At 41.2% G+C, this 26379-nt stretch overlaps 1 long non-coding RNA gene across 1 annotated transcript in view; it reads left to right on the top strand.

The window, feature by feature from the left end:
- LOC141091585 (uncharacterized) overlaps window positions 1-24443 on the top strand; it is a 219298-nt gene extending 194855 nt beyond the window's left edge. The window contains exon 3 of the long non-coding RNA XR_012232547.1: window positions 24184-24443. This is a non-coding gene — a long non-coding RNA (uncharacterized lncRNA). The remainder of the gene's footprint in view (window positions 1-24183) is intronic.
- The last annotated feature ends 1936 nt before the right edge of the window (window positions 24444-26379 follow it).

Below are 26379 nucleotides of genomic sequence, written 5' to 3'. Positions count from 1 at the left end.
CGCCATGTCCTAAAGCTCGAATCATCTCAGATTGGTTTCTTGAACATGACAATGAGTTTACTGTACTCAAATGGCCTCCTCAGTCACCAGATCTCAATCCAATAGAGCATCTTTGGGATGTGGTGGAACGGGAGATTCGCATCAGGGATGTGCAGCCGACAAATCTGCGCCAACTGTGTGATGCCATCATGTCAATATGGTCCAAAATCTCTGAGGAATGCTTCCAGCACCTTGTTGAATCTCTGCCACGAAGAATTGAGGCAGTTCTGAAGGCAAAAGGGGGTCCAACCCCTTACTAGCATGGTGTACCTAATAAAGTGGCCAGTGAGTGTATATGTAGTATGTATGCAGTATGAATGTAGCATGTATGTAGTATGTAGTATGAATGTAGCATGTATGTAATATGCATGTTGTATGTATGTAGCATGTATGTAGCATGTAATTTTTTTTTTTTTTTTTTTTTTTTTTACATTCAACACATTAGCCGGATGATGGGACTACTACTGTCCCATCATTGGCTAATGTGTCAATCACTGTCATGGTAGCAGGCATCGCCCGATGGGACTTGTAGTCCCATCGGACGATGCCTGCACAGACCCCCGAAGCCTGCACAGCCCCCCGGCAGGCCGGCACAGCCCCCCGGCAGGCCGGCACAGCCCCCCGGAGCCTGCACAGCCCCCCGGCAGGCCGGCACAGCCCACCGGAGCCTGCACAGCCCCCCGGCAGGCCGGCACAGACCACCGGAGCCTGCACAGACCCCCTGGCAGGCCGACACAGCCCCCCGAAAGGCCCGTACAGACCCCAGAGAGGCTGTACAAGGGAAAAACAGGATTTTTCTTATTCCGATACCGGAAGTCCCATAGACTTGAATGGGACTTCCGGTATCGGAATCGGCGATACCGATACTTTTTTTTAAGATCACCCGATCCATTCCGATCCGATACTTTGAAGTATCGGACGGTATCGCTCAACTCTAATCCTCACCCATCCCTTATAGATTGTGAGCTCTCGCGGGCAGGGTCCTCTCTACTCCTGTATCAGTCAGAGACTCGTTTTGTTCAAGATTATTGCACTTGTTTTTTGTTATGTACCCCTTTTCACATGTAAAGCACCATAGAATAAATGGAGCTATAATAATAAAAAATAATAATATTCTGAGGTCTCCTAGGACTGTATTTAACCCTATTTGAGTGCCCTTTTTCACAAACACAACCTTAATAATGAAACTGACATACTGTATATGGCTATGGATAAATGGATAGTAACAATTCTTTATTGCTGTTTCATGAATCACACTATGCTTATAGAGTTTTTTGGCTTCTTATCTCTATTTCTATTGCTAAGTAGTGAGCTGTGTCATTCTGGTTGTCCACTACTAGGACAATCCTTTCTCATTCCACATTTTTGGCCCAGTTAAAATAAATACACCTATACTCGCCTACAGTACTGGTGCCGTCCCAGGGGTGCTGTGACTCATGTTCCTGGGGCTAACGTGAAGCTGTTATATCACACAAGCCCTTCGCCCAATCAGCGCCGACTTTACTGTTCTCACCTTTGGATGTATTGAAAATCAACAGAAAGCAAGGCTGCTCCAGCATTGATTAGGTGTAAGGCTCCTGAAAAGCAAATGGCAACACCACTGGAATGTTGCCAGCATGGGAGGGTGAGTATAGGTTTTATTTTATCTTAACGTGGTCCAACATAAGAAATTGGAAGGGATTGTCCAAGTAGTGGACAACCCCTTTTACAAATTCACTCCAAATTGCTTGCTGTGCTGCATTCACTGCCTCAGTCTTTAGACAGGCTATGATAGGCTGCACTGTTATGAATGGGTCACCGAGGAGGATGGCAGGAACAGGCTAAGCCACCAGAAGACCAGAGAGGTTGGTAACTAAGTGGATTGCAGACCCCTGATCCTATCTGCACAACTAGCAGTAGCCGTGGAGCGTTCCTTCGATGCCCTAGATGCTTCGTCACAGGCGGAGGACTAACTAAGCCTAAAGACAGAAAGATGAAATCTAGACTGCTCTGGAGCAGATCCCCAAAGAAATAGACAGCCCCCAAACATATATTGTCTGTGAGACAAGATGAGACACAAACACAGGCAGAGAACAGACTGAGCAAACGGTGGAGCCCAGGCTGTCTAGACAGGACAGGACAGAAAAGATACTGTCTGCAATCACGCGCAAAACCCTGAAAAAGTCCAACACTTCTGATATACAAAAAAACCTGAGATCACACGATCTCACCCCCGTTAGATCAGCACTCTGGTATAAACTGGCAGCAAGCAAAAAGATACTAACATAACAGGGGACTGAACAAGCTGCAACATATGAAGCAGTGCCCAGCGCTGCCCCCAGCAGGGAGGGTGCTGAACCCTAGCAGCAAAACAGAAAGCAAAAAAAAGACAACCAGATTAGGCGCAAAGGATTAGCAAAAGAATCACTTAGCTGAACATGCAGATCAGGCAGGGGACAAAAGAGCTCCAAATGCACACTGAGGAAAAAATCACCAGCAACCTTCAAGAGCAGCCAGCTCCATTATATGCTCCCAGCCAGCAATCCCAGATTCCCAATTATCATCATCAGGTGGCGAACCTCCATCCACCAGGCCTGCTCCACTACTCTCAGTAACCACCAAAGGGAGCAGAGGGAGCTTCGGTTCAGAAATCCGAGCAAGGGAATTCACAACAGTACCCCCCCCTTGAGGAGGGGGTCACCGAACCCTCATCCATGCCACCAGGCCGATCAGGATGGGCCCGGTGAAAGGCACAAATCAATCTCTTGGCATGCATGTCAGAAGCAGAGACCCAAGAATTATCCTCCTGGCCATAACCCATCCACTTGACCAAGTTATGAAGCCTCCATCTAGCAAGATGAGAATCCAATATCTTCTCTACCTCATACTCCAAATTACCCTTAACCAGTACAGGGTCAGGGGGTGCTGCCATGGGAATGACTGGCTCCACAAACCTTTTCAACAAAGATTTCTGAAAGACATTATGAAACTTAAACGTAACTGGAAGAGCCAAACAAAAAGAAACTAGGTTAAGGATTTCCAAAATCTTATAAGGTCCAATAAACCTTGGCTTGAATTTTGAAAATGCAGCCTTCATGGGAATATTTTTTGAGGACAACCAAACCATATCACCCACTTTAAACCAGGGACCAATGGTCCTATGCTGGTTGGAAAACCATCGGGCCTTTTCCTGAGAGTGGGACAACTTATCCACTACTTGGTCTCAAATCTGCTGCATTCTCTCACAGAATCCACACCTGGGCAGGCAGAAGCTTCTACCTGCCCTGAAGAAAATCGAGGATGAAACCCAAAGTTACAAAAGAAAGGAGACATCAAAGTGGCAGAGCTAGCCCTATTGTTTAGCGCAAATTCAGCCAAGGGCAAAAATGAGACTCAATCATCCTGATCAGCAGATATGAAACATCTCAAATAGGACTCCAACGTCTGGTTTGTTCTCTCAGTCTGCCCATTGGTCTGAGGATGAAATGCATAGGAGAAAGACTACTGAATTCCGACTTTGGAACAAAATGGCCTCCAAAATCTGGAAGCAAACTGGACCCCTCTGCTGACACAATGTTCTCAGTAATCCCGTGCAAATGAACCACTTGTTGTAAAAACAAGGGTACCAACTCAGAAGAAGATGGCAACTTTGGGAGTGGTACAAGATGGGCCATCTTAGAAAATCTATCACAGATCACCCAAATAACAGTCATTCTCTCAGAGACAGGGAGATCAGAGATAAAATCCATTTTGATATGGCTCCAGGGCCACCTGGGCACTGGTAGAGGCATCAACAAACCACTAGCACGAGAACAGGGCTTAGACCGAGAAAAAGTCCCACAGGACTGCACAAAATTCCTGACATCACCAGATAAGGCAGGCGGCCACCAAAAAGACTGACTCACCAAATCTCTGGTACCAAAGATACCTGCATGACCAGCCAACACGGAGCAATGAATTTCAGACATTACTCTTTTCCTCCACTGGTCAGGGACATACAATTTTCCCATAGGGCATTGTTCAGGTTTATCCTCCTGAAATTCCTCCAGGGCACGTCTCAAATCAGGAGAGATGGCGGATTCAAGATAAATCAAATTCTTGTGATCGGTGGGTACCACAACTTGATGTCTAGCTCCCTCCAACCAATGTCTCCACTCTTCAAATGCCCACTTCATGGCCAATAATTCCAGATTCCCCATGACATAGTTACGTTCAGATGGAGAAAATTTTCAAGAAAAGAAGGCACAGGGATTCATCTTAGAGGTTACGGGATCTCTTTGAGACAAAACGGCTCCTGCACCAATCTCAGAAGCATCTATCTCCACCTGAAATGGGAGTGAAACATCAGGTTGCCGTAGAACCAGAGCAGAAGTGAATCTCTGCTTAAGCTCCTGAAATGCCGAGACTGCCTCTGGAGACCAATTTACCACATCAGGACCCTTTGTGGTCAAATCCGTCAGAGGTTTAACAATACAAGAAAAATTACTTATAATTTTAAGGTAGAAATTAGCAAAACCCAAAAACTTCTGAAGAGCCTTCAGAGAAGTGGGCTGAACCCAATCATAAATGGCCTGTACCTTGGCCGGATACATTTCAATAACAGATGGGGACAAAATGAATCCCAACAATGAAATCCTCTGTACACCAAAAAGACATTTCGATCCCTTAACATACAGAGTATTTTCCCTCAAAATCCGGAACACAGTCTGGACATGTACCACATGAAAATCCCAATCACTGGAAAAAAATCAAAATATCATCCAGATAAATGATCAAAAACTTATCCACAAGGTCCCAGAAAATATCGTTCATAAAAGATTGGAAGACGGAAGGGGCATTAGTGAGCCCAAAATGCATCACCAGGTACTCAAAATGTCCCTCTGGATTATTAAACGCCATCTTCCATTCATCCCGGTGCTTGATGCAAATAAGATTATACGCCCCCCCCAGGTCAAGTTTGGTCAACCAACAAGCACTTTTAACTCTGGAAAATAAATCAGAAATCAAGGGTAACGGGTACTGATATTTAACAGTGATCGTGTTAAGGGAACGATAGTCAATACATGGCCTTAATGAGCCATCTTTTTTGGCCACAAAGAAAAAACCAGCACCCAAAGGCGAAGAGGATGGTCTGATATAACCCTTCTCCAATGATTCCTTGATATAAGATCGCATAGCATCATGTTCAGGTACATATAAGTTGAAAAGCCGACCCTTGGGAAATTTATAACCGGGCATTAACTCAATTGCGAAGTCATAACTCCTATGAGGCGGCAAAGACGCGGACTTACTCTCACTAAATACATCAGAAAAATCAGCCAAATAGTCAGGAATGTCTTGAGACTGGGGAGAGGTGGAGAAAACAGGAGTGTCACTAAGAACACATTGACAACCCCAACTCACCGCAGACAGAGATTTCCAATCTAAAACTGGATTATAGGTTTGCAACCAAGGAAAACCCAGTACAATAGTATCATGTAAATTGTGCAACACCAAAAATTGACAATTCTCTTGATGGTCCGGGGCGACCCGCATTACCACCTGGTTCCAAAACTGGGGTTTATTTTCCACCAAAGGGGTAGAATCAATCCCCCTCAAGGGAATAGGTGTTCTCAGGGGCACCATGGGGAAACCACAACTCTTGGCAAAGTCAAGATCCATCAGATTCAAAGCTGCTCCTGAATCAACAAAGGCCTTAGCAGAAAAAGTAGACAAGGAGCAGATCATGGTAACTGCCAACAGGAACTTAGGCTGTACACTGCCCACCGCAAATGCATGAGCAAAATGTTTTTCTTGTTTAGGGCAGACAGAAATAACATGAGGCGTCCCCACAAAAGAAGCATAACTTATTACGCCTTCTAAACTCTTGACGTTGCGTCCTAGACAAAACCCTATCACATTGCATGGGTTCAGAAGTTTGTTCAAAAGGCAGCAACGCTTCTCGCGTACTTTAACGTTCACATAAACGTCGATCAATTTGAATGGCCAATGACATGGAGTCGTTAAGACGAGAGGGGACAGGAAATCCCACCATAACATCTTTTATGGTTTCTGCTAGACCTTTCCGAAAGAGACCTGCTAGGGCATCATCATTCCATTTAGTAAGGACATCCCACTTTCGGAAATTCTGGCAGTATAACTCCGCAGCATCCCGACCCTGGTTCAATGTCAATAAGGTCTTCTCAGCTTGATCAATAGTAATTGGTTCATCATACAACAACCCCAGGGCCTGAAAAAACGCATCCACATTAGCCAGAATAGGATCTCCAGGTGTCAGAGAAAAAGCCCAATCCTGGGGATCGCCGCTCAGCAGGATGATGACAATTTTAACCTGCTGCACCGATCTCCCCGATGAATTAGGCTTCAAGGCAAGAAATAGTTTACAATTATTCTTGAAATTCAAACAATTAGACAGATCCCCAGAAAACACATCAGGAGTAGGGATCTATGGTTCTACAGCAGATGATTGAGCTAGATAGGCAGAAATTCCCTGCACTTCAGCAACGAGCTGCTCAACACGATCGGGTAATTGCTTAGTCTCCATTAGAGAAAAAATCCTCCTATGGCCCCAGAGAAAAAGAGGAAAAAAATATATAAAAAAATTCTGACCTTTTTTTTTCTTTTTACAATCTCTGAAATTACCTAATTATTTGGCTTCATTTCTTGTCATTGTGACTGATATCAACACTAAAATCATTATTATCTATGAAGACAACTAGACTTTCTTTGTACATTTCAGGACCATTGAAACACAAGTAAAATAATGGTCTGCATTCCTGTTGCAATTTACACATTGCGCAGTACCATAGTGACGTGAGAATGAGCAAAGTAACTCCACAAAATGACTTAATATTATGTCTTAAATGAAGAACACCTTTGTACATTGAATGATGTTAGACAGATAGGCATTTTTACTGAGTTGTTATTAAATTTTGGTTTCTGAAATCGTGTAGAAGAAAAAAATAATCTTGATGCACAGAGATAATATATAAAAAAAAGGAAACGTCATCTTTATTCTTAATGTGACTTGATATATATTGTAATTTTCCATGTGCAATAAATTGTTTTAAAAATCATGTCGCAGTCTTAGAAAAATAACCACCTTATCTTTGTGATGGAAAATAACAGAAAGCTCCAGAAAAGAAATTCTTTTTCTAAATCCTGCTTAGAATGTATGTTTTGGCAAAAGCCCATAGCAAGATTAAAGCTTGTGTAAGCATTTCATTTTTCTATCAGAGTAATATTTTCAGAACATTGGCACATTTATATTTAAGTGGGATCAGCTGTGCTCTAAAAATGTCTTCCAGTATGGCTAGCACAACCTCTCACACAATGCAGGTATATTTCTCCCTAATCTTTCTTGCTCTGGTGTCCAGGATTATCTCAGATACTGTATCTCTTAATTATTATTAATAAATGAATTTTCTGAATGGTGGTAGGAATAAATACATAAAGGGAAAATGTCACTAGAAAATAATGTAAAAAAAAGTTATCATTTTCTACCTATCTATAAAAAATGTTTTGATTCTCTGTCCTGATCTGAAATTAAAATGGGAGAAACCTTGCAAGATAGGTGCCACAATGACAAGAGACAGCTTATTTCTCCAATCAATTACCTTTTCTTCAGTCAATTGTTTACAGTGGGTGAAATAAGTATTAAACACGTCACAAATGTTCTATGTAAATACAGTATATTTCTAAAGGTGTTAGTGACATGAAATTCTCACCAGATGTTGGTAACAACCCATCCAATCCACAAAGGTAAAAAAATCAAACCATAGATATCCATAAATGTAGTTAATTACTTTTCATTACGTTTTATTCTTTCTTTCTTTCAGTGTCCCCTTTTTTCTTTTCTTCTTTACATGAATATACAGTGGGTATGGAAAGTATTCAGACCCCTTTAAATTTTTCATTCTTTGTTTCATTGCAGCCATTTGGTAAATGTAAAAAAGTTCATTTTTTCTAATTAATGTTCACTCTGCACCCCATGTTGACTGAAAAAAACAGAAATGTAGAATTTTTTGCAAATTTGTTAAAAAAAGAAAAACTGATGGTCATAAGTATTCAGACCCTTTGCTCGGTATTGAGTAGAAGCACCCTTTTAAGCTAGTACAGCCATGAGTCTTCTTGAGAATGATGCAACATGTTTTTCACACCTGGATTTGGGGATCCTATGCCATTCTTCCTTGCAGATCCTCTCCAGTTTCATCAGGTTGGATGGTGAACGTTGGTGGACAGCCATTATCAGGTCTCTCCAGAGATGCTCAATTGGGTTTAGGCAGGGCTCTGACTAGACCAGTCAAGAATAGTCACACAGTTGTTCTGAAGCCACTCCTTCGTTATTTTAGCTGTGCGCTTAGGATCATTGACTTGTTGGAAGATGAACCTTCGGCCAAGTTAATTAAATCTGAAGAATAATTACTGAAATTAGATAAATCACTGTCTACCTGTATCCCCCATTAAATTGCTTTGGAAGCGCTTCAGTTTCATTTATCTCATTTCAGTAATTATTCTTCAGATTTAATTAATTTTATATTAGATCTGGTTTTCTTTCTCATGACGCACAATTTTTTTTACTTTTGTTAATCAATTTTATTTACAGTGTAGGGGTGTTTCAATGGCGGCTAAATTTTCCCCCTCGGTAGCAAACCTAGTAATGTCTTATTGGGAACTGAACCATCTTTATGCTACATCTAACCCTTTAATTTCCAGCATACATTGGTACGGAAGATTTATCTATGATCTCCTGTTTGTTTGGAGGGGCGTTGTCACCCCTATTCCTGATTTTATTAATTACATCAATAATAACATGTTTGGTCTTTCTTTTACATCCAGTATTCATTATTCTTCAATTTCCTTTTTTGATCTTTCTTTGGAGGGTACAGGTAACATGATTTTGACTTCCACTTTCTCTAAACCCTTGTCTGGAAATAGTATATTGCATGCGCACAGTTGCCATCCCAAACATACTATTAAGTCCATACCTTTGGGTGAATTTACACGTATAAAATGCAACTGTAATGATGAAAGTAAGTTAATCTTGGAATTGAAAGAAAGTGAAAAAAAACTTAGTAATCGTGAATATCCTAATTGGATGCTAAATATTGCTTAAAAAATAGTAGAAAAAAAGAAACGATCTGACTTGTTGAATGATGATGCATCTAATAAGAAGGTATGGCAGAATAAACCTGTATTATCTTTACAGTATAGTATGCAATTTTATGACATCAAAAAAATTGTTCTTAACTATCTGCCTCTTTTGGAAGAAGATGCAACATTATCCAAAATATTAGAACTGTCCACAAATTAAGAAAATAGATATCCGGCACCGTTGTGTGGAAAAATACCCTGAATGTCTGCACATATATTTTTCACATTAATAAAAACACCTTAATCCCACTTGGAACGGGTGCTCAATCCCATATTGAAAAAGCAGAACATTTCATTGTGGAGAAAGAGAAAAAGCAGGATGGCACTCACCGTTCATGTGAATCAAATCACTTTATTTCACATACACAGGGCATCGGCATAGGCACGGGAGCAATGTGCTGGAAGACGGACAACAGCCGTTTCGCGCTCAATACGCTTCAACAGGTCCTATGCTCAGAATACAGGTAATGCAAATTAAAACACATGTGTGAATAATAATTCCTCCCCTGCACCTGAGCATGTCTTGTGACTCCTCTACCAATAAAACTCTTTAATGAAAAACAAAAAAACACAAGAAGATAAAAACATTTCCCTCTACAGCACTATAATACAATTGAAAAATATGATATTAAATATTCAAAGGAATACCGCCATATCTACCTTTTCATTTAGCCCTAATGGACATGTGGCTTTAGTGCAGAGAATCCATCTAGCTTCGACCTGCAAAGGACGCTTATCATGATTCCCTCCATATTGCGGTGCAGAAACTCTTTCAATACCAGCAAAACGCAGTGCCTCCGCATTTCCACCATGGAATTTCCTCATGTGTTCTATATGTCTGGGGACTCCTTTTCCTGTAGTAATTGAATTAAAATGTTCTCTAAACCTGATGTAAAGAGGCCGAATTGTTTGGCCAATGTAGAAAAAAACGCATGGGCAAAATAGGACATAAACCACAAAGGCAGTTTTACATGAGATTAATTCTTTTACCTCGTGATACACAGATCCCATTTTTACAGTTTTTCCATTCAGCTTAAAGGGGCACCAAGGACAATTCTTGCACTTGTAGTTCCCTACTGGACTACTGGATTCCAGCCAATTGTTTTGTTTATCCTGATATCTATTTTTTACCAGCAAATCTTGGAGATTATTGCTCCGTTTGCTTGCAAACAGGGGACCTCTGCTGACCACATCCAATAAATCTCTATCACCTTCCAAAAGATGCCAGTTCTGTCTGATTACAGTTCTAATATGTCTGTCCATAGAGTTAAAGGTAAAACTAAACACGAAACGTTTTTCTTTTTGCTTTCTGCTCTGATTGTTAGTGATCGCTGAATCATTAACCCTTGATATGGCTGAGTCTAAAATAGATACAGGGTAACCTCTCTGTCTGAATCTGCGGAAATTGGCTGAATTCTCTCTTACATTACAATAGTGCACACCCCTATTATGTCAAAAATTCCCTACCTTTCAGCCAATTTCTCAGACTCAAAAAATTCAATAGCCATGAGGAGGGTTTCCGAAAACAAGCATGTGAACTACACAGCAGATTCAGACAGAGAGGTTACCCTGTATCTATTTTAGACTCAGCCATATCAAGGGTTAATGATTAAGCGATCACTAATAATCAGAGCAGAAAGCAAAAAGAAAAACGTTTTGTGTTTAGTTTTACCTTTAACTCTATGGACAGACATATTAGAACTGTAATCAGACAGAACTGACATCTTTTGGAAGGTGATAGAGATTTATTGGATGTGGTCAGCAGAGGTCCCCTGTTTGCAAGTAAACGGAGCAATAATCTCCAAGCTTTGCTGGTAAAAAATAGATATCATGATAAACGGAACAATTGGCTGGAATCCAGTAGTCCAGTAGGGAACTACAAGTGCAAGAATTGTCCTTGGTGCCCCTTTAAGCTGAATGGAAACACTGTAAAAATGGGATCTATGTATCACGAGGTAAAAGAATTTATCTCATGTAAAACTGCCTTTGTGGTTTATGTCCTATTTTGCCCATGCGGTTTTTTCTACATTGGCAAAACAATTCGGCCTCTTTACATCAGGTTTAGAGAACATTTTAATTCAATTACTACAGGAAAAGGAGTCCCCAGACTTATAGAACACATGAGGAAATTCCATGGTGGAAATGCGGAGGCACTGCGTTTTGCTGGTATTGAAAGAGTTTCTGCACCGCAATATGGAGGGAATCATGATAAGCGTCCTTTGCAGGTAGAAGCTAGATGGATTCTCCGCACTAAAGCCACAGGTCCATTAGGGTTAAATGAAAAGGTAGATATGGCGGTATTCCTTTGAATATTTAATATCATATTTTTCAATTGTATTATAGTGCTGTAGAGGGAAATGTTTTTTATATTCTTGTGTTTTTTTGTTTTTGTTTTTCATTAAAGAGTTTTATTGGTAGAGGAGTCACAAGACATGCTCAGGTGAAGGGGAGGAGTTATTATTCACACATGTGTTTTAATTTGCATTACCTGTATTCTGAGCATAGGACCTGTTGAAGCGTATTGAGCGCGAAACGGCTGTTGTCCGTCTTCCAACACATTACTCCCGTGCCTATGCCGATGCCCTGTGTATGTGAAATAAAGTGATTTGATTCACATGAACGGTGAGTGCCATCCTGCTTTTTCTCTTTCTCCACAACAAAATATTAGAACCAGGATGCGCAGTGGTAGCTAAATAAGCTAAAACTTTGGGTAATTCTTTGTCAGTCTGAAATAATGAAAACAAATAAATGTGGCAGATCCACTTGGCATAGTTGTAAAGGTTTTAAAGGTTTTTTAGATGTGGTGAGAGCAGGTGTAAAATATGCAAATTTGTTTCCACCACTAAAAAATTCTCCAATTCAAGTGCTTCTGAACATTTTTATATAAATCAGTTTATGAATTGTAATAGCCAATATGTTGTGTATGTCATTAATTGTTCGATCTGTAACAAAATGTATGCTGGTTGTACTATCCGGAATTTGAATAATCGCAATTCTGAACATTTGGGAGATATTTATAATGTCTCTGATTCTTCTCATACTATTTCACAGGCTTCCAGGCATTTTGTGCAACAACATGAACGCAATACTACCTCTTTTCAGGTTTTTGCAATAGAAAAAATTCTTCCATCAGCTAGAGGAAGGGACACTCGAAAATATCTGCGTGATCGCGAATCATTCTGGATGTTTCATTTGAAAACCTGCCATCCATCCGGACTTAATCTTCGGAGGGAACTGCTATTCCATTATTAAATGATTGATTTTTTTGCCTTTAATGTTTGTACGTATTTAGTTTTTTACTAATTCTGCAACTTGATTATTGTTTTTACCAAGATGTAGTTTATAGTGTTTTTATCACATGATTTGTTGGGGGTGTGGTTTTGTGTAATTTGAATGTATAAATTGTGTCTTAAAATGTCATTGTGCAGCTCTGACAAAAAACACACACAGTGTTCGAAACGAGTAGCTGCGGTACCGCTTCTGTCTGCGATATTCCGATCCCAGTGTTCATTTTTCAATAAATCAGCCTTTTTGCATCAGCTGGACTACTCCCCTTTTTCTCTGCATTATTCGACCAAGTGATCCACTTGCAGTCGTGTTGACAACACGCCATAACAGGTGAGCTGGCTTCACTTTTCTTTTTTATTTATTGTGTAATATTTCATATATATTTATTCCCTTCCCCCTTATATAATGAGAGGTCTCATGATCACATTGATACAGAGTGGTTTACATCTATTTTACATCTATTCAAAACTCTAATATATTTAATATTTATCTTTCTACACTTATACTTATATGCATTGTAATATATACAATATTTCATCCTTCATACCCCCAGTTTCTTAGTTGGATAATGTTTAGGTATGTGCCTGCGTCACAATTAAGAGAGCTGTTCATGCCCTTTAATCAATCTGTGAATTAGTCAGAGTGAGACAGATATATGGAGCGCCAGGCTGACAGGTGTCAGGGCGTCGGTAATAGTAATCCGATGCTGCTCCTGTCGGGTGCCTCTATAGAGAATATAAACATGGGAAGCAGGGTAACCTGATCGCAGGAAGCGCAAAGGAAAGGAGCCACCTGATGAAGATGGAGGTTATCCGTTGAAACGGGACTTAATAAAGAAGAAAACCTTTCAAGCTTCTCCCTTTCCTTTGCGCTCCCTGCGATCGGGTTACCCTGCTTCCCACTTTAATCAATCTGTGTCCTGGAGTGCAGCCATGCGCATGTGCCCGTTGGTGTGGTCTGGGGGCATTGTGGGGCACGTCTTTCAGGCCGGTGCTCTGATCATGTGACCCGACCCATGCTCAAGTGGTTACGTGAGTGTGGTTTGACTTGCTTTTGGACTGCCGGTCTTGTTGCGCTCCGCGATTCCCCCTTCCCCACTTGCGGGTGTGACGTGCGCCATAATAGTGTAGCACTCCAGGACATATACTGGACCTATCGTTTTGGTCCAGTAAATAGCGATGTGTAGGCACTACATTGCTTTAAAGGGGAGGTTCCTCCATACGGTAAAAACATAAGACATGTGACATACCTCAGTGATGCCCCTTGGGACACGAGATTCTAAATACACTGCTCATTTAAATTATTTTAATTACTCACATATCTGATATACTTCACATGTATTTTAGCAGTTTTTTTTTATTAAGGGGTCATCCTCTTATATACAGTATGAGATATGGAGATATAGAGATTAGTCTAGTGATACCCTAACTGTATAATTAGTTGGTAATACACACCACTCCCCAAACATCACAACTTTCCATCCCACATTTTTATATATCATGTTCGGATCGCTCTGTATACCTTTGACCATACGGAAACCCTGTTAGAAAATCCCTCTTTGTGATTCTTTCTATGATTGGTCTGCTATAAACTATATAACCATGTTCCTGGTAGTGTGATGCCATTCCCCGTTAGAAGGCAATAGCCAAAAAGTGCATAAGGGCAGGCACCATCATCCACACAATGTAATCTTTGTACTTTTTGATTTTTTGCCTTTATAGTCCTTCACACTTCTTTGAAAGCTATCCTATTTTGAATCTTAGTCCTTTAATTGCTTACATCATGCTGTGAAGTATTATACTCTATTTACTTGTATGTACAACCTCTATACGTATGTCATACAGTGGGTGTATGGTGCCAATTCTCTGGTTTCCTACTGTTAGAATCATAGAATCATAGAATCATAGAATCGTAGAGTTGGAAGGGACCTCCTGGGCCATCTGGTCCAACCCCCTGCTCAAAGCAGGATTCGCTAAATCATCCCAGTCAGATGTCTGTCCAGCCTCTGTTTGAAGACTTCCATTGAAGGAGAACTCACCACTTCTCGTGGGAGCCTGTTCCACTCATTGATCACTCTAACTGTCAAAAAGTTTTTTCTAATATCTAATCTGTGTCTCCTCCCATTCAGTTTCATCCCATTGCTTCTAGTCTTTCCTTGTGCAAATGAGAATAAAGTTGATCCTTCTACAATGTGACAGCCCTTGAGATATTTGTAGACAGCTATTAAGTCTCCTCTCAGTCTTCTCTTTTGCAAACTAAACATTCCCAAATCCTGCAACCTTTCCTCATAAGACAGGGTTTACTAATTTAAATTCGGTCTATTCTTGTCTTTACTTTGTTAATAAAATGTTGTATTTTTTTATTATAAATGGTTCTTGTGTAGATTATTTTCAGTTATATGTAATGAGAATTGACATAAGGAAAAAGTATTGAACACTCTTACTGAAATGTAATTAATATTTCGTACAAAACCTTTGTTGGGGATGACAGCTTTAAGACGCCTCTTATATGGAGAAACTAGTCGCATGCATTGCTCAGGTGCAATTTTGGCACATTCTTTCACATAAACACTCTTCAACTCCTGAAGGTTTTGTGGGCCCCATCTGTAAGGCAACTGCAGAGCAGTTGCATGCAGCCACCACCAGGGGGCGCTGTTATGGGAAAAAAGGGTGCACTTATTGTGTAACACCTTGGTGCAGAAGTGCAGGCTGCCAACAGGAGGCGGTAGAGAAGTCAGACAGGCTGGAGTCTGCAACATACAGGAAGACAAAGTACGAGAGGTCACAGCAAAGCACGATGTCAGGGACGAGCCAAAAGTCAGAGCCAGATGGGAGCATGGTGTCCAGAACATGAGACTGAAAGCGGAGTCAAGGTACAAGCCAGTGGGTCAAAAGCCAGTAGGAGAACGTAGTACCAGAGACGGAGAAACTGGAGGAAGAGTTCAGAGTTCAAGCCGAGTCATACACTATAGGGAAATCATCAAACGTACACAAAGTCACTAATAGGCAACAGGTCAGAGACACACACACGGGAAGTCAGAGGCACAAGTATCACTAGGGTATACAGATCAGCTGCTCAAGCCAAGGACCAGAACTATCACTGAAAAAGGCTATCAAAGACAGCACCAATACATAGCCACCCAGGAACCAAAGAGAGGCTGGAAAAGTTAATCCCTCAATGACCAGGTTGGGGAAAGAAAAGCAAGAAGCAAACCCTGACCTGGATCATAACATCATCCATGAATTTTGAGCTTCATTATCTTACATAAATTTTCTATTGGATTCAGATCAGGTGATTGGCTGGGCCATTCTAGCAGCTTCATTTTCCTTCTCTGAAACCAGCTGAGAGTTTCCTTGGCTGTGTGTTTTGCAACACTTTCTTGTTGAAATGTCCACTTTCGTTTCATCTTCATCATCCCGATACATGGCAGCAGATTTGTATGAAGAATCTCTTCGTTCATTTGTCAATTCATCCTTCTTTCAAGTTTGCCATTGCTGTATTATAACAAACAACTCCACACCATTATGTTCCCACCTTCAAACTTCACTGTTCCTATGGTTTTTGGGATGATATGCAGTGTTTTTTGGCCTCCAAACATGATGTGTATTATAGCATGCAAAGAGATCAGTTTTGACCTTGTCTTGGTCTTTGCTTGAGCTTGTGGCCTTGGCTTTTCCTCCTCAGCAACATCTTTAACCATACATAAAGGCTGTAAATTCACTAACAAAAGATCTTAATACTGGGCAATTGAACAGACACATTCAATGGGGTTCTTTTGACTTGGTGACTTCTTTGCTTTGACAAATTTCTGAGGTCCCATCATCTATGGAGCAGCTGCTGATGTTTGTACTTTATGATCTTTAGATCAAACACAGTCATGAAAAAATTCATTCACGGATTGGAATTACATTGCATTTGGGATATCAGGACCACATCCCATTCTGGGCAGCTGGGTCTGAGGTAATGCTCTCTTTTTAATAACTGGTGTATTGACTGCACTTGTGAGTGGGTTCTTGTGTGCTCACTCTGTTGCATTGACTCTCTTAGACTGGAGGAGAACATATAAAGTCTTCTTCTACACGCATGTCTGGTACTCTTAATTGGGGGCCAAGCAGGACCTTTGAGACAAACATCGCAGTCACCACTTGCTTCCTTCACCAGAATGAACTTTAGCTGGGCTGCCTCTTTGAGACCAAGAGCGCACCTAGGCAATTTATTTTGTTTTAAAGCAGTCTGGTGGACAAACTCATCCTCATTAGATATAATTTTCCTGATTGAATCATATGTCTTTTGGGCACCTAGCCATATCACTATTCCCTTCACCTTACTGTTTGATCTACTTGATAACCTCTGATGATTCCCATTGAATATCCTGTTCTACTAAGCAATGCTTAGATCCATTTGAAAGCCCTATGGAATCTAAATAAGTGCTTCAAAACTCAGCACTCAGCATAGACTATTTTCTCGTGATGGGAGCTGTATGTTATCTGTGACACCTTTGGACCCTGTATTACTTGGATAAATGTTCTGGTTGGTGATATCTCCAACACTTGCAAGGCTCAACTGTATTACTCCTGGTGCCAGACTGGGACCAGTAGATGTATAGTGTCATGCAAAACATCCTTCGTCCAGATCGCTTCCCGCTTCCTCATAATCATATTTTAATGTTGTTGCAATTAAGGAATATTTTATGGATGGTGAGTGCCACTGATGTTTTCTACATTTGAAGTCTTACTACTTTCACAAGTTGAGCACCACAATTTCCAATGACTGCAGTGTATGTCCTGCATCCCATTATGAGGTTTCCCAGTAGAGACAGATTTCCCCCTTTTTCACACAACCTCTACTTGCTCTAGCCGCTCTTAACTTGTCAAACTCCTTGACAAGTTCTTTAAGTTCATCAACATCATCTCTTTAATGATTTCCTTGATCACTGTAATGAGGACAGTCTGTTTTCTTGTAGTTGATCCCCTCTTAGTTAACAGGAATACCCCTCTCGCCATTATAGGCATATATGATCATTTTAACGGAGATATCCCACTCCCTTACAACCTGGTACTGAACCCTTCTAATGTATATCACTTTTTGTTGTACAACTATAGCTTTCAGCTTGTGTAACTCCCATCCCCCTCTTTTATTTTGCTGAAAAATTGCTGCTCCCCATGCCAAAAAACATGCTGACAATATTGTGCAATATAAGTCAATGAGTAGTCTCCTATCTTGCATCCATATGCCTACTGTAGAATGCCTCTCTTTAGATCACAGCTAGACCAGCAACTTGAGAAAAATTATGCCCAATAATTATTTAAAAGTTTTTTCTTCAGGAGTGCATCACTCCCCTGCCACTCGACATCTTGATTGCTTGGGGGTGGACATTCAACTTGACTGACAGTTTAGACCAGCAGCATAGCCTGAATTAGTGCAAAATTGGATGCATAGTGAATTTAAAGCTTGCCAGGATCAGGAGCTAGCATTTTACTTCAGTGATCTCAGCCAGTTTCAGTGCAGTGCTTTCAAGCTCAATTAGAAAGGGCTTGTAAACAATTTGTAAACTCATCCACCACTGCCAGAAGGTAGCAGTGGCAGTGTCTGCAGTTGCAAGTGTCTCTAGGCAATGAAGTGTAACAAATATCAGGGTTATAGAGGCGCATACATTTGAAGTTACAAAGGAGCTTATTTTGTCAAACACTATAGATTAATACAAGTCAAAGACGATTAGAATAACACTTTAATATAAATAAAATAAAAATGATATAACAGAATTGAATAAAATAAACACAAGCAATCAGAAGATACAACTAGATTAGGAGAAAGAATGTTCAAGATTTATAAGGAGGTTTTTAAAATGAGAAAATCATATATTCACTTGTTCTACAGTATAAATTTGCATTAATTTAGCAAGTGACAGGAATGATCACAAATTTAACCACTGATAAATCTTTCTTGTAACTTTGCATGCACAAGCTGGATAAATATGTGGTTGATATGTTTCATTATAAAAGTTAAATGTCAGTAAGTCCAGCTCAGATATTATTCAAGTGTCTTTCCTTTCTTTTACTCCACTGTCTTTCCTTTCCTTTGTACTTTAATGCCCAAATATAACAAAAATATTCTAGGAGCTATACCTTCATTAGCTAACCAGAAAAAATATATTTGCAAGAATTCAGAGCACAGAGGATCCTTCCTCAGGCTGGTTTCCTAGAATGCTTTTGTTATTTTTCGGCATAAAAGTATTTACATAATTTTTTCTGGTTAACATAGTACCACAATACTACTGTACTTCCTATAGTTTTTTCTGACTTTATACTATACATCTATATGCTGTATATATATATTATCATTATTATTATAGCACCATTTATTCCATGGTGCTTTACATGTTAAAAGGGGTATACATAAATAAAACAGGTACAATAATCTTAATAAATTCAAGTCACGACTGGTACAGGAGGAGAGAGGACCCTGCCTGTTTGGGCTCACAATCTACAAGGGCTGGGTGAGGATACAATAGGTGAGGGCAGAGCTGGTCATGAAGCGGTTTGGTGGATCGTGGTTGCTGCAGGTTGTAGGCTTGTTGGAAGAGGTAGGTCTTCAGGTTCCTTTTGAAGGTTTCCACGGTAGGTGAGAGTCTGATGTGTTGGGGTAATGAGTCCCAGAGGAGGGGGGATGTGCAGGAGAAAGCTGGTATGCTATTGAAGAGATAAGAGGAGAATAAAGAAGGAGATATTGTGAGGATCGGAGGTTGCATGCTGGTTGGTAATGGGAGACGAGGTCACAGATGTATGGAGGAGACAGGTTGTGGATGGCTTTGTATGCCAATTTTAGACTTTTGATCTGGGGTCTCTGGGTAATGGGGAGCCAGTGAAGGGATTGACAGAGACATGAGGCCTGGGAATAGAGAGGGATAGGTGGATTAGTCGGGTAGCAGAGTTAAGGATAAATTGGAGGAGTTCAAGAGTGTTAGAGGGGAGGCCACAGAAGAGGAGGTTGCAGTAGTCAAGGCGGGAGGGAAATGAGGGTTGAAGAGATGGGTTAGAATTGGGATGAAGACTGTAGTGAGGTTTGAGAAGAAGTGTTATGGGATCGGGTCAAGTGCACATGTGGTGAGAAGTGATCTCGAGAGTAGGGTGTAAAGTTGGTCTTCTATAATGACGGAGAAGCTGGTTTTGGTGGAAGAGAACTGAGTAGTTAGGAAGAGGCATTTTGGGGGTTCTAGGCCAAAGCTTTCTCTGATGTAATCAATCTTCTATTTGAAGAATGAGGCAAAGTCTTCAACCGAGATGAGATGAGTGGAGAAGAAGGATGTGCTGTGGGATGGAGGAGAAAATGAAGGTGTTGAATAGCTGTTAAGGGTTGTGAGACAGGGAGGATATGAGAGATGAGAAGTAGGCTTGTTTTGCTGCAGAGAGTGTGGCCTTGAAAGTAGTGAGGGACTGTTTGAATGCAATGAAGTGCTCGTTGGAGTGAGATCTTTTCCGTCTCTGCTCAGCAACACTGGAAGCCTGCCGCAGTTCTTTGGTAAGGCTGGTGTGCCACGATTCTCTGTTGATTTTGCTAGCTTTGGTATGTGTGAGAGGGGTGGCTGATTCAAGAGCTGCAGCTACTGTGGTGTTATATAGAGCAGCAGTATCATCCGCATTTTGTAGTGAGCTTATGTCTGTAAGAGCGAGAAGGGAATCAGAGAGTGAGTGTAGATCGAGGTGTTTAATATTTCTGTGAGGATGTGCAAGTTTGTGGGTTGGGGATTGTGGACCTGGAGAGGGAAGAGAATGTAAGCAGGTTATGGTCAGAAAGAGGTAGAGGTGAGTTAGAGAGGTTAGATAGGGAGCAGAGGCAGGTGAAGATGAGATCCAGTGTGTGGTCATCTTTGTGAGCAGTTGCAGAAAACCATTGAGCGAGGCTGAAGGAGGAAGTAAGAGATAGAAGTTTAATGGCAGCTGAGAGGGAAGTGTCAATGGGGATGCTGAAGTGAAACATTATGATAGTGGGGATGTCAGTGGAGAGGAAATGAAGTAGCAAGGTGGTGAAGTTGTCAAAGAAGGTGGTGGCTGGCCCTGGGTAGCGATAAATGACAGCCAGTTGGAGGTTGTTGTGGGAGTAGATGTGCACTGAGTGCACCCAAAAGGAAGGGGGGGTAACAGAGGGTGGCAGTGGGATGTGGGTGAAGAAGCAGTTATCTGACAGAGAAAACCAACTCCTCCGCCATGCTTGCTGCTGGGGCGGGGGGTGTGGCAAAGGTGGAATCCACCATATGAAAGTGCAGCTGGAGAGGCCTGTGTCAGAGGGGGAGAGCCAGGTTTTGGTGATAACGAGGAAGGAAAGTTTGTTAGTAATGAAAAGACCATGGATATAGGAAAGTTTGTTGCAGACAAAGCAAGCGTTCCATAGAGTTCCTGTTAGTGGGACTGGGGAAGCTTAGGCTGTGCGGATGGGTATAAGGTTAGAAAGGTTGTGGAAATTTGCTATAGCGTGTGGATGGCAGGTAGAAATGACTGTGGGATTGTGGTGAGAAGGGCCAGGATTTGAAGAAATATCACCGGCAGTGAGGAGGAGCAGAGAAAGTGATAGCAGGTGGAAGTAGGAGAGAGCACGATGGGGATGTCTGTGTTTGGAGACACAGGATTGTATGTTGAGGAACAGTTCTGAGGAGGAGGTGAGATGGATGGAGAAGATGGACTGAGAGATAACCAATTCCTTACTAGGTGTAGGGATTAGGGGGTTTAGCAGAGAGTGAAGGATTATAAGGGTCAAAGTGAAAACAAACAGAGACATTGATAACAGTGACTGTATCCAGTTACCTTCAGTTCCCTTCTAGTTCAATTGTGGATTAATTCTTCCATAACGCCACACACTATATGTGTATATATCAATATATAGATAATAAACTGTAGATGCAGAATGCTGCAATGTAAGAATGCAAAGAAAGAAGTGACAGTAGTCTGGTATTGTAGCTCGGTTTGATTCAACTATGTATGCAGAGCTGTGCAAAGTGTTAAAATATTTTTTTATCATTTAATAAAATGATTAAAAGAGAACTCTATGTCAGATCAGTAATGGTGTTGCTAGGTATCGGGTTCCTTCCCCTGCACAGGAGGAATCCCAAGCCTTGCATTCTGCAGTCTCTCATTTTGTTCCGACCACAGAGGGATCTGCTCAGCAGAGACGACGATCCCAGTGTCTTGCTCAGGCTAGTGCTGTCAGATTGGTTGCTGCTGCCACCTTTGGTTCAGCTATAGCAACTCGCCCTAGCCAGCAGCGAGCAGCTCTGGGGACTAAGTCCTTCTTGCAGCCTACTGAGCATGCCCGTGGGACGACCTCTCATTGGAGGTCTGAGGTCACATGCTCAGGTCCTCAAGCAGCTCAGATTGGGCCATCAGGAAGGTCCTGGAAGGCTGTGGTTATAAAAGGATTGCACGGCCGTGCGCTAGTATAGACCATGTGGAGTGAGTGCTGTATGCACATATGTATGTCTCAGGTGAATGACTCATTATGAAACCCCGACTCCTGGTATGCATGTGTTGTTCAGTCTTTCCAGTTAGTGCCTAGGCTGAGAGTGCAGGTAGAAGGCTGAGTCAGGGACTAGCATCAGTGCCAAGTAGTGGCTTGCTTGTACACCACTGTACACTTGGTCTGCACTCCACGCTAGTCAGCGTCTATTTAGTGGTGTTCGCTGGTGCGACGCCGCACGCTTAGTTGGTCTAGAGGAACTCTAACCCTGTGTCTTTGGGGCAGAGTTCTTTGACTGTTCACTAGTGCTCACTTTGCGAGCTCTGTGGGCTTAACAGGCTACGGAATTTATATCCTGCGGTATTGTGGTTCGGTGAGGTAACAGAGTCCGCCTCAGTGCACAGTGGGTGATGTTAAACCATGTGTATTCTTCTATTATACCGCCATATAGTATCCGCCTTTACCGAGCAGCAGTTAGCATCTCTGCATCTCAATATCAATGGCCCCTTACCAGCCTGAGAATACCAGCCCCCAGCTGTCTGTTTTAGCAAGGCTGGGTGTCAAAAATGGGGGAGACCCCATGCCATTTATTAAATTATTTATTTAAATAATTAAAAATACGGTATGGGGACCCCTCTATTCTTCATAACCAGCCTTGCTAACACTGACAGCTGAGGGTTGCAGACCCCAACTGTCAGTTTTGCCTGTCTGGTTATAGAAAATACAGGGGAACCATTTTTTCATTTATTTATAGCGTATGCGGTTAGTGAGGAATACTCCCATCAACCGCTCCTGCTGTCACTGTTATTAGTGGCAGAAGGTATAGGCTGATGGGAGCAATAGACTGAAAAGCCACCACCTACTATCATTGTTCTTACTTGAATACAACTCTCATCATTCTCCCCTGCTCTGCCGGCGCTGGGCAACAACGCTTTCTGTGCTGCTGCTTCCCTGACACCTGCCGTGTGGTACTGCTGCAGCACACAGGCGGCACACAGTTGCCACATGTATTACACACAAGGACACTGACATCTCCAGTACCAATTTGACATCAGCCTGAGCGTCAACGTCAGACAAGTGAAGTGAGTTCATTTGCCGTGAACTCCCAGGACCTTTTTGACTGCACTGGGAGCATGAGAACTTTCTCAAGCTCGTGGTGAGGTCAGTCAGGTCCTACGAGTTCACCGAGATACACTGGGCAGTGACAACAGACTCTGTTCAGTGTCTCTGCTGGATGACAGGCTGTATGGTCGCATCATGCAATGATGCAGCCTGCCATCTAGATGTAGCGTAGCTAGACCCCTCGCGGGAGCAAATGGATTATCATCTCTGCGGAAAAGTGAGGAATATTGTTGTTTTTTATTTTAACACTTTTGCAGAACACAATGGCGTCGGTGGAATGGGCGATGTCATAAGTATGGTTTATTTAAGATTTATTAAAGGAGTCTGTGCTATTCTGTCAATTAAAGGACTTTATTCTGGGTGAGTGGGTGAGTGTTTTTATACAATATGACTATGGGGTTAGTAATGGCGTGTCTTATTGACGCCTCTCCATTACTAACCTCTGAGCTTGATGTCCCCTAATACAAATTAGACATCAACCCCCCAACTAATCACCCCACTTGCCACTACTACAGGGCAAGAGGAAAGAGCGAGGTTAAGTGCCAAAATTGGCACATCTTATAGATGACTTTTCTGGGGCGGCTGAGAGCTGATGATTTAAGCATGGGGGGGCAGTGTCAATGACCCTTCCAAGGCTATTAATATCAGTCCTCAGCTGTGTACCTAGCCTTTGCTAGTTATTAATTATGGAGAGACCCTACATTATTTTTCTTGGGGGGTCCCCCTTTTAATAGCCAAAATAGGCTAAGTATACAGCTGTTAGCTGATATTAAAAACCTGGGAAGCTCAATGAGTTTTGCCACCATCTCAGGCTATAAACATCTACCCCCAGCCATCAGCTTTCCCTCTGCTGGTTAGGAAAATTACGTGGGAGCCCATGCAATTTTTTCCAGAAAAATAATCTTTTAATAATTACATATATATGCAGTAAGCTGCACGCACACTGCACTAATTGTATATGTCACTGACATCTATATAGCTATCTATCTGCAAGAGATGTCAAAAGCAATAAAAAGATTTTGGGGATATGTGAAAAGTAAAAGAAAAGTCATAGATGCTATAGGATTTTTACAGGATGAAAATGATGAAATGGTAAGACAGGATGTTGAGAAGGCCGAACTTTTAAATTCCTATTTTACATCTGTTTTCTCTCAGAAAGGAAATGTAACATCAACTGATCTTCACTGTCCTATTATGGGAATAGAAGAATCCAGGATATCTATGAAAAGATAGTGAGGAAACACTTAGCTAACCTAAATGAATTCAAGTCTCCAGGTCCAGATGAATTACACCCCAGAGAACTGAAGGAGATAGCAGAAAAATTTTTTGAACCACTCTCCATAATCTTTGAAAATTCTTGGAGAACAGGAGAAGTCCCAGAAGACTGGAGAAGAGCAAATGTTGTTCCTATCTTCAAAAAGGGGAAGAAGGTGGACCCAGGTAACTATAGTCCATGAGTCTGACTTTTATACCAGGAAAGGATCTTTGAACAAATTATTAAACAACATGTATGTAAGTACCTGGATAAGAATGAAGTGATTAAACAGAGCCTGCAAGGGTTTGTAACTAATAAGTCATGTCAGACTAACTTAATTTCCTTCTATGACAGAATCACTGACTGGGTGGATCAGGGAAATGCTGTAGATATAGTATATCTTGACTTCAGGAAAGCATTTGACAAAGTATCTAACACCATCCTTATTGAAAAAATAGCTAAGTATGGAATGGACAAGGCAACTGTTAGGTGGATTCATAACTGGTTCAGTGATCAGACCCAAAGGGTGGTTGTAAATGGCTGCACATCCAGTTGGAAGAATGTCTCAAGTGGGGTACCACAGGACTCTACCCTGGGCCCTGTATTATTCAACATCTTTATCAATGATTTAGATGAATGAATTGAGGGTAAACTGATAACATTTGCTGATGACTCAAAGCTAGGAGGGATAGCTAATAATAGAGAAGAGAGAGAGGATTCAAAAAGAAATAAATAAATTGGAGCAGTGGGCAGCAACTAACAGAATGTTTTTTAGCAGGGATAAATGCAAATCTGGGCAATAAAAATGGGCAATCTGGGCAATAAAAATGAAAAAAGCATATACATAATGGGAGGAATAGGTCTAAGCAACAGCACATGTGAAAAAGACTTGGGTATACTATTAGACCACAGACTGAAGATGAGTCCACAGACTGAAGATGAGTCAACAGTGTGATGCAGCAGTAAAAAAGGAAAATACAATTCTAGGATGTATTAACAGAAGCATACAGTCTAGATCATGTGAAATCGTTATTGCCCTCTTCTCTTTGGTCAGACCTCATCTGGAATACTGTGTCCAGTTTTGGGCACCACATTTTAAAAAAGACATCAGCAAACTGGAGCAAGTTCAGAGAAGAACGACCAGAATGGTCACCGCTCTGCATGCATTTCTTATGAGGAACGGTTGCAGGATTTGGGAATGTTTAGCTTGCAAAAGAGAAGACTGAGAGGAGACTTAATAGCTGTCTACAAATATCTCAAGGGCTGTGACATTGTAGAAGGATTATCTTTATTCTCATTTGCACAAGGAAAGATTAGAAGCAATGGGATGAAACTGAATGTGAGGAAACACAGATTAGATATTAGAAAAAAAATTTTGACAGCTAGGGTGACCAATGAGTGGAACAGGCTGCCGCTAGAGATGGCGAGTTCTCTTCTTCAATAGAAGTCTTGAAACAGATGGTGAACAGACATCTGTCTGGGACGATTTAGTGAATCCTGCTTTGAGCAGGGGGCTGGACTAGATGGACCAGGAGGTCCCTTCCAACTCTACCATTCTATGATTCTATCATATTCTATGTGTATATTCTGTATGTAATCTATTCATTCTATGCTGTCGGCTCCTACTGTGATTTTACAGTAAACGGTTGCTGAATTGCCGACTTTTCTTCTATCAATCTCTCTATGTAATATACTGTATATACATATATACAGCTCTGGCAAAAATTAAAAGACCACTGCAAAATTTTCAGTTTGTCTGATTTTTATCTTTATAGGTATATTTTTGTGTAAAATGTAAATTGCTCTATTATTCTATAAACTACTGACAACATGTCTTCACATTTCAAAACACTAAATTTTGCATTTATTTTCAAAAAATGAGAAATGGTCAAAATAACAAAAAATGCAGTGCTTGCAGACCTCAAATAATGCTAAGAAAACAAGTTCATAATCATTTAGAAACAACAATACTAATGTTTTAACTCAGGAAGAGTTCAGAAATCAATATTTTGTGTAATAACCATAATTTTTAATCACAGCTTTCCTGTGTCTTGGCATACTTTCCACCTGTCTTTCACACTGCTTTTGGGTGACCT

This window comes from Dendrobates tinctorius, unplaced genomic scaffold (genome assembly GCF_039654945.1).
Source record: "Dendrobates tinctorius isolate UK_male_01 unplaced genomic scaffold, ASM3965494v1 ptg000003l, whole genome shotgun sequence".
In the NCBI taxonomy this organism is placed as follows: domain Eukaryota; kingdom Metazoa; phylum Chordata; class Amphibia; order Anura; family Dendrobatidae; genus Dendrobates; species Dendrobates tinctorius.
The sequence above is the reverse complement of the archived record's forward strand: the minus strand, read 5'-3'. Positions and strand labels throughout refer to the sequence as shown.